The 12,942-nt window shown below is 41.4% G+C and overlaps 1 long non-coding RNA gene across 1 annotated transcript; it reads left to right on the top strand.

Annotated features, from left to right (window-relative positions):
* The first annotated feature begins 197 nt into the window (after window positions 1-197).
* LOC147584441 (uncharacterized) lies at window positions 198-12,434 on the top strand. The gene is made up of 2 exons (XR_015255442.1): window positions 198-268; window positions 12,088-12,434. It is a non-coding gene; the product is annotated as an uncharacterized LOC147584441 (long non-coding RNA).
* Window positions 12,435-12,942: the final 508 nt, after the last annotated feature.

Below are 12,942 nucleotides of genomic sequence, written 5' to 3'. Positions count from 1 at the left end.
TTTTAAAAAAGAAAAAAAAGTCACCGTGTGAGATGATCTGTAAATGTGTTACAGAGGCCAGAGTAGGTCCCAGATTTCATCAGTGAAATAAGTCATCTGTACCTTCAGTGTCACATGCCTGGTTGATGCTGTCATAATGGAAGGGTGGGGTCCATAAAGAATCTAGAACCAGCAGAATCTGAATAAGAATGTATTGCGGGCTTCCACTCTGTCCAGGAGAGAGGCTACTGATTCTAATGACCAGGATCAATACCTATTATCAGGACAGGTAAAAATTTAATTCAAATTCAATCCCTCACTCAGTAAATACCCACTGAATGCTTACTGTGTTCTAGTCTTTCAATACTTACAGCAAATAAGATCTCTGCCTTTATTGAGTTTATATACTAGCAAAGTTAAATTCTGGATATCCCTTAAGAACATGCAAAGACCCATACTCTGAATTAGTCTTCCCATCACTTAAGGGGTCTTAAGTAAATAAACCCGCTGAGAAACAATTGTCCAAGACAATGGACATGACTGGTACTAGTTAAACTAGTTGTATATACTCTTTCTCAATTAATAAATTCACCTGAGGGTTATAAATCAGCTTCTGTTCACTGGGTTGAGTTATAAAGTTGTTTTATCCGAATTAATTTCGCAGAGCCTAATTAGGCTTAAATGAAGTGAAATGTAAGTTTCTGAATCTTGCCAAACTGAGGACCAGATAGGCCCCAGTTTCACAGCAGCCCAATCAAGATGCAGCCTATGCATTCATGGGGTGCCTGGGTAGCTCAGTCAGTTAAATGGCCAGCATGGGCTCAGGTCATGATCTTGCAGTCCTCAGATTTGAGCCCTGCATCAGGCTCTGTGCTGACAGCTCAGAGCCTAGAGCCTGCTTCAGGTTCTCTGTCCGCCCTCCATCTCTCTCAAAAATAAACAAACATTTAAAAAAAAAAAAAAAAAAAGATGCAGCCTATGCATTCAGCCTTGCATCTTTCTTTGAACATCTTAAATGGAAGCTTTACTTGTGGTTACATCCTTCAAGAACAGGGGCAACATGATTGCTTCTAAAGCTTAATCGGAAGCAAGTAAAATAGAGTAAATTAGAGTAAAAACCTTCTTGTACCTGTCCTGCCTATGCAACACAGGCTCTTGTTGACATAACTGACTGTAATAGGGACATTACTCTCCAGTATGAAACCCAAGACTGTAGGCTCCCAGAGGACAGAGATTGCCTTGCACCCATTCCCAAAGTATGGGCTCCCAAAAACACGAATTAATTTGATGACCGTTTTCCCCTGTAAAATTCAAAAACATGTCTTTGGAAGATATCTTTTCCAGATCCTACTTTATAACATGTAACCAGTGTTATATGTGACCAGTATGAATCTATGCAAGATTCAGGAGTATCATTTTAAAAAACCAAAACAAGGGGTGCCTGGGTGACTCAGTTGGTTAAGCATCGACTTTGGGAGAGGTCCTGATCTCACAGTTTGTGAGTTCGAGCCCCAAGTTGGGCTCTGTGCTGACAGCTCAGAGCCTGGTGCCTGCTTCAGATTCTGTGTCTCCCTTTCTCTCTGCCCCTCCCCTGCTCACACTCTGTCTCTCTCTGTCAAAAATAAATAAACATAAAAACACACACAAAAAAAAAACAAGGGGCACCTGACTGGCTCAGTCAGTTAAGCATCTGACTTGGGCTCAGGTCATGATCTCGTGGTTTGTGGGTTCAAGCCCCAGGTTGGGCTGTGTGCTGACAGCTTGGAGCCTGGAGCCTGCTTCAGATTCTGTGTCTCCTTCTCTCTCTGCCCCTTCCCCGCTCACAGTGTCTTTCTCAAAAATACACATTAAAAATTTTTTTAAACAAAAACTTAAGAAATGAAACAAAACCCCTTTATTTTCATCTTTCACCATCCCTTTAAACCTGGGCAGTGGAAGTACATTTATTATACACTTGGTTCAGGCGGGTTCCTTGGGTTCCATGGTCCCTCTTAGGAATAGAAAATTCCTAGGGTGTTTGAGGGGTTCCTGCCTAGCTCAATCTATAGACTATATGACTCTTGATCTTGGGGTCGTGATTTTAAGTGCCATGTGGGAATAGAGCTTATTTAAAAAAAAAAAAAAAAAAAGTCCTAAGGTGTTTGAGTCACAAAAAATGACACTTTTTCCTTTTTTCCAGCTGGGGGTTTCTCTCTCAATGTTTGCCCGAGAGAGGCATCATGCCTGGTCTTTCTTGTATTACCTCAGCTTACCAACCAGAGGCAAAGGGAGGCGGAGAGAGGAAAAGTAAGGGGAGTGGGAAGGTTCTTAACTTTTACTTCCATGTGATGGTTTAACACTTGGGCATAGTAGATGTTTAAAGCCACCTTTTTTTTCCTGATGGATACTTGTACGGTTACTTTAGAAACCACTCGCATCCCCATCCTCTGGTGGTTATCCACCCAGCCAAAGCACTCTGTTCTGACAGTTCTTTTACTTCCTCTTTCAGGCCCTAGCATTCTGGAGGCCCACTTCCAATTTCTTGTCTGTTGAAACTTGTTATGCTCTGTAAGAACTCTGTCTGATAGGATCTAAGATGGCTCTCACACTGGCCCATTTGCAAGTGGCCCCAGGGCCACCCCATATAGTTATGCGTGGTGGTGCACTCCATACCCTAGGGAGTACCGTTCCCACCATCCTTGCCAGAGATTTGTCTATTGATTTTGACAGTTTTCCAGCAGGTGGCAATAAAGTGTTTTGTCCAAACTAAATTAGTGGGACTATTTTTCAATAGAAGGTATGAAGTGTCTGGATGAAAGAGAACTTCCTTCTCACGGTGCCATTTAGGCTAGCGGTGGCTCTGTATGGTCCACACTTGGTCTGCGTGAATCTCTCACGTACTCCTTGCCCAAACAAACTGGGGAGGACAGGCCAAACCCAGTGCAGTTTGGGCATTCCTCTGCTCTTCCACCAAAACAGCTGCCAGCCCCTCTCAGCTCCTCTCTATTTTCCAGGCAGGAATCAGACACAGGTCCACTGTGCCTCTCTAACTACAAGAGGCACATCTCATGTAGTCTGAGTAGTTCCACTGAAGGTTCCTCTCCCTCAGCTTGAGGTAAAAGGAAGGCAGGCATCTGGTAAGAATCACAGCATACCAGCAACCGTCTCCAAAAAATTATTTTCTCACTTGACCTTTTATAACTTGTTGTATTTAGAGTTATCTACCTGATTCTGTCTAAACCCTTATTTCTAGGGGGAGTCCAATTCAGAACTCACTTTAGTGAGCTTTTTGGAGGGTAGGGGGAGTTGTTGGATTTTTTTCATAATATCCTGTTGCTTTGGTTAAAACGATATTTCTCAACCAGGGATAATTTTTATGGCCATGTCTAGAGGCACTTCTGTGAGCTCTCGGTGCTATTGGCATCTAGCAGGTAGAGGTCAAGGACACTGCTAAACATCCTACAATGCATAGGATAGCCCTCCCCACAACAAAGAATTATCTGACTGAAATGTAACATCTTGCAATAAATAGAATGTCTTCATTTGGTAGTCACTATAAGTAAGAAAACACCTCAAAATTACATCACTTATTTCCTTCCTTTTCCCTCCAAATGCTTTACCTATAGATGTAGAGGTTACATTTGAATATATAATTAGTGTCAAAACAGCATTTCAGATAGCTCTTTGGACCCGATGAGAAGTGATTGGTGTGTTGCTAAGACTTGCGCTGGAGGTAAACCCTGCCAGGAAAGTTATCACTTCAGGTGAAACTTTGTAGTTATTTCTTTGTGAGATGACTTTTATAGCCCAGGAAAACAAACACCTTACCCACCTGCTCTGAGCAGAGACTTTATCTCCCTCAGAAGTCAAGTCATATGTCAAATCACCATGGAAGAAATGTACACTTCCTGCAACCCCAGAACACATTCTAGATGCCAGGGAGGACTTCAGCATGTCAGACTCCCCAGGGTGACCAGTGTCACTGGGATGATACTGAAGTGAAGGAGTAGATCTTTGTAGTCAATTCACAACCGACACCCTTATTATTCAAAGAGAAAGCAAATGAATTTCTGTGCAACCCCACTATGGAATAGTCTGAATTCCCTCTTCTAGTTGTAGCAGGATGTTGAGCCCTTCTCTTGTGCCTTCAATAAGGAAACTTTCATTATTTAAGTATCCTCTTCACCCTTACTGATCTCATATCAGACCAAGGCTATTTGAGGACTAGCATATAGATGAACTTTTGTTCAACCAAGGCTGCTATTATCTTTTTTAATAGCATGCTCATAAGAAACTGGAGCCATAGTAGTCAGCCAAAGCCAAAAAGACATATCCCATCCCCACTAACTTTATCACTTAAAAAGTAAAATAAACACAACAAACATTGAATACTTATGAATGTCAGACTTGGAATAAGAACATAGAACCTATGGGGCACCTGGGTGGCTCAGTCAGTTAAGCGTCCGACTTCGACTCAGGTCATGATCTCACCATTGGTGAGTCCAAGCCCCTCATCAAGCTCTGTGCTGACAGCTCAGAGCCTGGAGTTTGCTTCAGATTCTGTGTCTCCCTCTCTCTGCCCCTCCCTTGCTCACACTGTGTCTCTTTATCTCTCTCAAAAATAAATAAACATTAAAAAAATTTTTTTAGAGAACATTGAACTTACAATAAGAAAACCTGTATTTGAGTTCTAGCCCTTTCACTTAGTAGCCATGTGACTCTGGGCAAGGTACTTAACCTAAATGCACATTAGAGTCCCCATTAGTAAAATAGGAAAAGTAATACTGAATGAATTGGTATACATAAAAGTGTTTTATAAGCTCTGTACTCCAATTTTTCACTCTTCTCTCCTATGCTGCTTTCAGAGACCTAAAGAAGTCTCTGGAGATGTTTTGCCACCATCTGGGTTTTTATTGCTAGTGATGAGCCCCATGTGAAATCTTTTTTGGCAGAAGTTGCTAAATACTTGTAAATCTATTTTTAAATGAAAACCAACAACCACTAAGAGCCTCCAAACTCTTGGGGCTATTTAAGTTTTTTGTTTTTTGTTTTTGTTTTTGTTTTTTGAGAAAGAGTACACAAGCGGGAGAGAAGGGCAGATGGGGAGAGGGAGAGAGAGAGAGAGAGAGAGAGAGAGAGAACGAGAGAGAGAGAAATAGAAAATCCCAAGCAGGCTCCATGCTCAGCACAGAGCCCAACTCAGGCCTCAATCCCATGACTCTGGGATCATGACCCAAACCAAAACCAAAAGTCAGATGTTCAACTGACTGAGCCACCCAGGCACCCCTGTTTTTAAGATAGCTGAACCTTGTGAATTGTAACACATATAAGCATACCTCCTCCCTAATAAGGAAGTATATTTACACTTCCCACTTATAGAATAAGACATATATATTGATAAGGATGGGATATAGATGCAGTTTTATGTGCAGGAAAATCGACTGCCTAGAAGACGATGTTGTAACTACCTGGATTCCCACAAAGTAGCAAAATGCTACCTAATTCAATCAAACTCAGCTAGTTTTCTTTTTCTGGAAGTATTCCTGTATATTGGGGAAAAAGAAAGGACTAAAAACTAAACAAAATTAAAATTTTCTCATAAAGAAGCAACTCACCATTAGAGAGTGGTATTGTTGGCTCTTCTAAGGAATGCAGTGGAACCTATCTGGGCCACTTTCCCCAGGACCATTGTGCCAGTGTGCAAGAATGCATGTTCTTCATAAACAAACAAACAAAAAAAATTACTAGCTGCAAAGAGAAGAAAGTGTTCCAGGGTGTACAAATCCCACGCCAACATCCAAAATAATGGCAAATACTGTTCTGATCTTAGCAACCCAAAGTAACCTTTGAGCCATTTATTTATTCAACACATATTTCTTGAGCAACTATTATGGCCCTGGCACTGTGTTAAGGGATATAATCATGATCTCTGCCCTAAAAAAGCTTTATCTTACATATCTCTGGAATAGAATGTTTTTGGAATAGAACCAAAGTTAACATAATGTTTATTTCAGCTTCCATATTCACTCACACAGCTACTGGTGCCATCCAGTTTGGGAAGCTAGAACAATTGACAGTAACTCTCATCTCTGCCAAGTACACATTTTTGGCCTGATCACTTGGAATTCAGTGTATGTCAATAATATAAGCCAATGAAATCATCAGCTATAAGGCTAACTTCTTTTGGCTTCTTGATTAAATTCCTATAGTCAACTAGGTATTTTTTCCACAATCAGAACTTTTATTGTTTAAAAAAGGGGGATGGCGCCTGACTGGCTCTTTCAGTAGAGCATGTGATTCTTGATCTTGGGGTCATGCATTACAGCCTCATGTTGCGGGTAGAGCTTACTTAAAAAGAAAAAAAAGATATTTGTTTTTCTTCTCCCCTCTTCCTATACCTGTGTAAGAGGGAAAAAAAATTTTTGTTAGAAGAAAATAGCTTAGCTAAGGGTAGGGAATAAGGTTTTTATTTTATTCTAGTATTTTGTTTGTTTTGAGAGAGGTTGCAAGTGAGCGAGTGGCAGAGAGAGGGAGGGAGAGAAAGGAAGAGAGAAGTGGAGCTCACCCAATGCTGGGCTGGAACCCATGAACTGTGAGATCATGACCTGAGATGAAGTCAGATGCTTAACCAACTGAGCCACCCAAGTGCCCCGATTCTATTTTATTTTATGTAGGCTCTGTGCCCAACATGGGGCTTGAACTCATGACCCCAAGATTGAGAGTCGTACACTCCACCGACTAAGCCACCCAGGCACCCCTCCGTGTAAAGGAAACTTAAAAAGTCCTCAGAGGAGTGCCTGGGTGACTCAGTTAAGCATCCAACTTCAGCTCAGGTCATGATCTCACAGTTCATGGGTTTGAGCCCCCCATTGGGCTTTGTGCTGACAGCTTGGAGCCTGGAGCCTGGAGCCTGCTTTCAGATTTGTGTCTCCCTCTCTCTCTGCCCCTCCCCCGCCCTTGCTCTCAAAAATAAATAAACATTAAAAAATAATAATAAAATACAAAATAAAAAGTGCTCAGAGATTCAATGAGATTTTGACCTTCACAAAAGCATGGGCCTTCTGCTACCCCTTTGGCCAGAAATCCAGGTAAGAGGATCTTGCCATTCTGCATACCTTTCCTCTCCCTTAGAGGCCTGAGGTTTTTGGGTCCTCCTACCATTTGACCAGCCAGCCTCCTCAAATTCCTTTCATTAGGGCCACGCCTTCTCTGGCAAACTAACAGCCCAAATACTTGCAGATTACACTCTATATACAACCATATTTTTGCCAAATATTTACACCTGACTGCTCTTTTCCACTAAAGACAAAGGTATAATGATTTACAGAAGCATCCAGTGTTTTTCCAGTCTCCTAGCTCATCAGAAGAGAAACTCTGAAGTATGAGGGCTCACATTCTTATTTCAGTCTTTCATAGTAAGAGAGAAACCAAACTGTACATGAGGGAGATGTATTATAGTTATTATGCAAGTGTGTTACTTCCCTTTTAGAGTAGGATACTACCTGTATCCTAAATGAGTGTTTTACCAAAAACAAGTACCACAAAAACACTTGTGGAAAAATGAAATGGCCCTTAGTGTAAGCAAATTTGTTGCCTTTTAACAACAAATTTTGCTATTTGTTTCTTCTTGTTTGTCTTGTGTGTATTGTTTCCCTCCACCTGTAATACTTGGATAGTACATACTCATTCACACACTTGAAAATATTTATTGAGCACGTAGTATATGCCAGGTACTGTGCCACATTCTGGAAACACAGCAGTGAACACACTAGACATGATTCCTGCCTTTTGGGGAACAGAGTGTAATTATGTCAATAAGCCTAACTCCAGTTCAAGTGTCCTAAGTATCACCTTATCTGGGCAGCCTCTATGATCTCATCTAGTTGGATAAGGCATCCATATTCTCTGGGCCTCTGGTATCTTGTCCATAATTCACATTGGAGAATTCCCCAAACTAAGATCCCTGAAGGGCCACATCTTCAACTGGAGAACAAGAAAAAAGAACTTGACCTACCAAAGGAAAGGGTAAGGAAATCTGACTGTCTCCAACTTAATTGAGGATGGAGTAGATAAAAAGAAAACTCACCTCTAAGAATCTCTAAACAAGTTTACAAGCATATTGAGGGACCCAGAATTTCACACTACTGGTGTGAACCAGAAAATCCTGAGCTGAAAACTATAAAGGTGATCATGTTAGTGCCCGCCCCCCTCCATCCTGTACCTTGCATAAGCAAAAGTGAATCCTCTGGAAATCCTATAGGTAAGGTTCCAAGAAATATGACCTCATAATAAAATATCACAAAAAAAAAAAACACAAGGAAATAATGAACTTCAGAATAATATCGGCAATGACTGCAAGTGTTCTAGTTATCAAATATGGAATATAAATAATGTATATGTGTGACATTGTGATATAATAAGAAATACATATTTGGTCTCTTTCCTGGTTCTTGGCACAGAGCTCCTAAAACCCTTGTAATTTTCTGAGTTATGGGGTAAAAGGAGTATATTTTCTTATTCATAACAAGCCCCTTTTTCCATCACACCTGAGTTCATGCTAATCAGTTGACTTAAAGAGGGCCCCTAGATAACCTCAGGATGGGGCTAATGCCAGAAAGACCAAAAGATTAGAGGGGTTAGAACTTGCAGCCCCACCTCTGACCTCCTGGGAAGGGAAGGAAGCTGGAGATTAAGCTCTATAAAAACTTGAACAATAAGATTCAATGAGCTTCTGGGTTGGTGAATGCATCCATGGGCTCTGACAGTAGTATATCCCAAATTCCTCAGGGACAGAAGCTCTTAAGCTTAGGAACCTGCTGCACCTGGCCCTACATACCTCTTCATCTGGTTATTCATTTGTATCCATTATAATATCCTTTATAATAAACGAGTAATAGAAAGTGAAGTGTTTCCCTGGGTTCTGTGAGCCATTATAGCATTATAGCAAATTACTGAACTTGAGGAGAGAATCATGGGAACACCCCTGATTTATAGCCAAGTCAGACAGGAGTGGGGGTAACCCAGGGACCCACTACCTGCAATTGGTATCTGAAGGTTGGGGGTGGGGGGCGGACAATCTTGTGTTTGTTTCGGAGTGATTAGATGTGAGATTGACTCAGACCACATTGCTGTCCTGGAAAAGCAAGGGGGTGGGCGTAGAGGGAGGTGCAGGAGCCATGGTAATGTGGACAGCTACTAAAAGCTAAAAAAGACAAAGAAACAGATTCTCTCCAGAGGCCCCCTAGAGCCTGGATTTTAGACATTGTGTCTAGTGAGACACAATTGAGACTTTTTTTTTTTTTTCAACGTTTTTTTTTTTTATTTTTATTTTTTTTTTTTTATTTTTGGGACAGAGAGAGACAGAGCATGAACGGGGGAGGGGCAGAGAGAGAGGGAGACACAGAATCGGAAACAGGCTCCAGGCTCTGAGCCATCAGCCCAGAGCCCCACGCGGGGCTCGAACTCACGGACCGCGAGATCGTGACCTGGCTGAAGTCGGACGCTTAACCGACTGCGCCACCCAGGCGCCCCGAGACTTTTGACATATAGAACTGTAAGATAATAAATTTGTGTTTTGGGTTTTTTTTTTTTTTTTTTTTAAGAAAAACGACCTTATATCTTGGAATAATTTTAGGTTTATAGAAAAGTTGCAAAGATAACACAGAGAGTTCCCAGCTAGCTTAATCCTAGTACCTAATGCCTTAAAAAAAAAAAAAAAAAAAAAAAAAAAAAGACGTTAGAGCAGCTTTATGTTCACAGCAAAATTGAGAAGGTAGAGACTTCACAGATAATCTCTGCCCCAACATAGGAATTTGTATTTTTTAAGCCACTAAGTTTGTGGTAGTTCGTTAAAACAACAGTAAAAAACAAATACAAAGGCAAATGATGTTTTGAGGAGGAAAAAAAGATGATGTACCATATAATACATATATACATACATATAATACATATATATACATATATATATGGTAAACAAAATTGGCTTTATTAAATAATTCATGAATTGGGCAGCATCCCATCTACCAATTAGAAGGGAGCTCCGAGTTCAAAATGGAAGATTGTTATATGCAGAAGCAGGATGGGACAAGGAAGTTCAAAGAGTGGATTATTTCAGGCCAAGTTACCATCCCTTTGAGAATAGCTGGGGTTTTATCAAGCAGATTACCTCACTAGCATGGACCAGGAAATTCCAGACTGGCTGTTTTAAAATGTGACTCCTGGGAAAGGCTGAAATTGCAGTTAGGTTAGGTATTAAGTCTTGGCAGGACTAAGCACAGGTGACTCCACAGGCATGTTGTTTCTTTTTAACAATGCTCAAGAAAAATGAGAGAATAATTAACCGAAAATTCAGTATAATTGTTACCTCTAGTGGAGGGTATGGAGCATATATATGCAACCACCCAAGAACAGGGCTGCACTAGCCTCTATGTGGCCAAAACAGCCCAGAGATTCACAGCCTAGCTGCAGGTGGAGCCTTTGTACCCGAGGAAAAGGCCCCATCCTCCTGGAGCAGATTTCCCTCCCCTTGGTAGGACCTTTGTGAGTGCCCATCTTGTACCACAGTGCTAGCAACCCCACCAAGGGACTTCAGAGGTTCTGCAATATTCTACTTTTCAAGCTGGTTGGACAGTACATGGGGCTTATTTTTCATAATTATCTTTCAAACCATATATACACATATACATTATATACTCTTCTATAAGTATTATTCACAGTTTTTTAAATGGTAAAATATTCAGCTATGTGATGAAATGTAGTACCCTTCCACTCTGTGCAGAGCTTTGCCAGTACTTGAGCACCATTCTCACCCTGTGTACAATCTAAAAATTAGGGAGTTCTGAAGGATATTAGAATGATGCTTTGTTTTGGGGGCACGTGGGTGACTCAGATGGTTGAGTGTCTGACTTTGGCCTAGGTCATGATCTCACAGTTTGTGTTCGAGTCCCACATAGGGCTCTGTGCTGACAGCTTGGACCCTGGAGCCTGCTTCAGAGTCTGTGTCTCCCTCTCTCTGCCCCTCCTCCACTTGCACTCTGTCTGTCTGTCTCTCTCTCTCTCAAAATAAACATTAAAATTTTTAAAAAAGAATGATGCTTTGTTTTTAATATATTTTTTTGAATTTTCCAGGCATTTTTTTTTTAAGTTATCTCTACATCCAACATGGGGCTTGAACTCACAACCCTAAGATCAAGAGCCATGTGCTCTACTGGCTAAGCCAGCCAAGCACCCCTGGAGTGATGCTTTTCTTAACTCCATGCTAGCTCTTTTCAGAGATGGGGCAAGTTATCCTCAAGCAAGAAAATAGGATTCCCCTTCTTTCAGGATTCCCCCTTTCTTTCTTAGCCCTATCTTAAATGAGGTTTTGTCTGTGTTCTCACCCAGATATTGTACACAGTGGTAGGAGCTAAATGTGCAAACCACAGAGAAGTTAGGGGGCACCTATAATCCAAGAAAGCTCCCTCAGGGGCACCTCCATTGGTTAAGCATCCCACTGTTGACTTTGACTCAGGTCATGATCCTGTTGTTGGAGCACCTCATCAGGCTCTGCTTGGGAATCTCTCTCTGCCCCTTCCCCACTTGTGTGTGCATGTGCACGCACATTCTCTCTCAAAATAAACATTCAAAAAATTTAAAAAAATAAAAAAAAGAAAGAAAACTCCCTGAGACCTAAAGAGAAATTTCATTACTAGGGATCTAGTATGTCTGATAAAATCTGACATGCTGACATCAGAGAAAGCAAACAGACAGATGAACTTGGAAGGTTCTGTGCCAGCCTAGGAGTCTTGGATTCTAGATACTGCAACTATGAGATCGCCTTGACTCTTCCAAAGAAGCCTAGGACCTTTTCTTCTCTTTCTTTCTCCTTTTATTTTCTTTTCCTTTCTTTTTTTAAAAAAAAAATTTTTTTTAACGTTTATTTATTTTTGAGACAGAGAGAGACAGAGCATGAACGGGGGAGGGTCAGAGAGAGGGAGACACAGAATCTGAAACAGGCTCCAGGCTCTGAGCTGTCAGCACAGAGCCCGACGCGGGGCTCGAACCCACGGACCGCGAGATCATGACCTGAGCCGAAGTCGGCCGCTCAACCGACTGAGCCACCCAGGCACCCCTCTTTTCCTTTCTTAACAGAGCACCTTGGGAAGCAGAGAAGGCTATGGAAACACCCCTCCCTCATTCCCATGTAGTCGTGCTATCTTCAGAAGGGGTTACTTGGATCCACTGGTCTATCAGTTCAAGCCTCAAACCATGAAGAAGTTTTGCTACTTAAATGCAAGTTTCTCCTGCCCATCTAGACCTAAGACATGCTTGGCTCTTCTTAACTCTGATATTGGATCTAGACAAGTAATCAACTCACAGAGTGGCTGAGAGATTCACAGCAGCACCCTTTTTTTTTTAATTGTTTTCAAATGTAAAAATAATATGTAATATTGGGAGTATTCATAACATTTAGCAGAATAAAGAAAAGGGGCGCCTGGGTGGCTCAGTCAGTTAAGCATCTGACTTCAGCTCAGGTCATGACCTCGCGGCCTGGTCAGTAAGTTTGAGCCCCTCATAGGACTCTGTGCTGACAGCTCAGAGCCTCGAGTCTGCTTCAGATTCTGTGTCTCCCTCTCTCTCTGCCCCTCCCTCACTCATGCTCTTTCTCTGTCTCTCAAAAATGAATAAAAGTTTAAAAAAAAAAAAAGAATAAAAAGTAAAATTCTCTCTTTACCCTCTAATCTTAATCCCCCTCTAAAAGTAAATCTTATGAAGTATATCTTCCCAGATCTCTTTTCCTACATTTAGATTTTTTTTTCAATGTTTATTTATATTTGAGAGACAGAATGTGAGTGGGAGAGGGGCAGAGAGAGGGAGACACAGAATCCGAAGCAGGCTCCAGGCTCTGAGCTATCAGCACAGAGCCTAATGAGGGGTTCAAACCCACAAACCATAAGAACATGACCTGAGCCAAATTCAGATGCTTAACTGACTGAGCCACCAAGG

This window comes from Puma concolor, chromosome A1, assembly GCF_028749965.1.
Source record: "Puma concolor isolate L17-30 chromosome A1, mPumCon1.1.hap2, whole genome shotgun sequence".
NCBI lineage: Eukaryota > Metazoa > Chordata > Mammalia > Carnivora > Felidae > Puma > Puma concolor.
The sequence above is the reverse complement of the archived record's forward strand: the minus strand, read 5'-3'. Positions and strand labels throughout refer to the sequence as shown.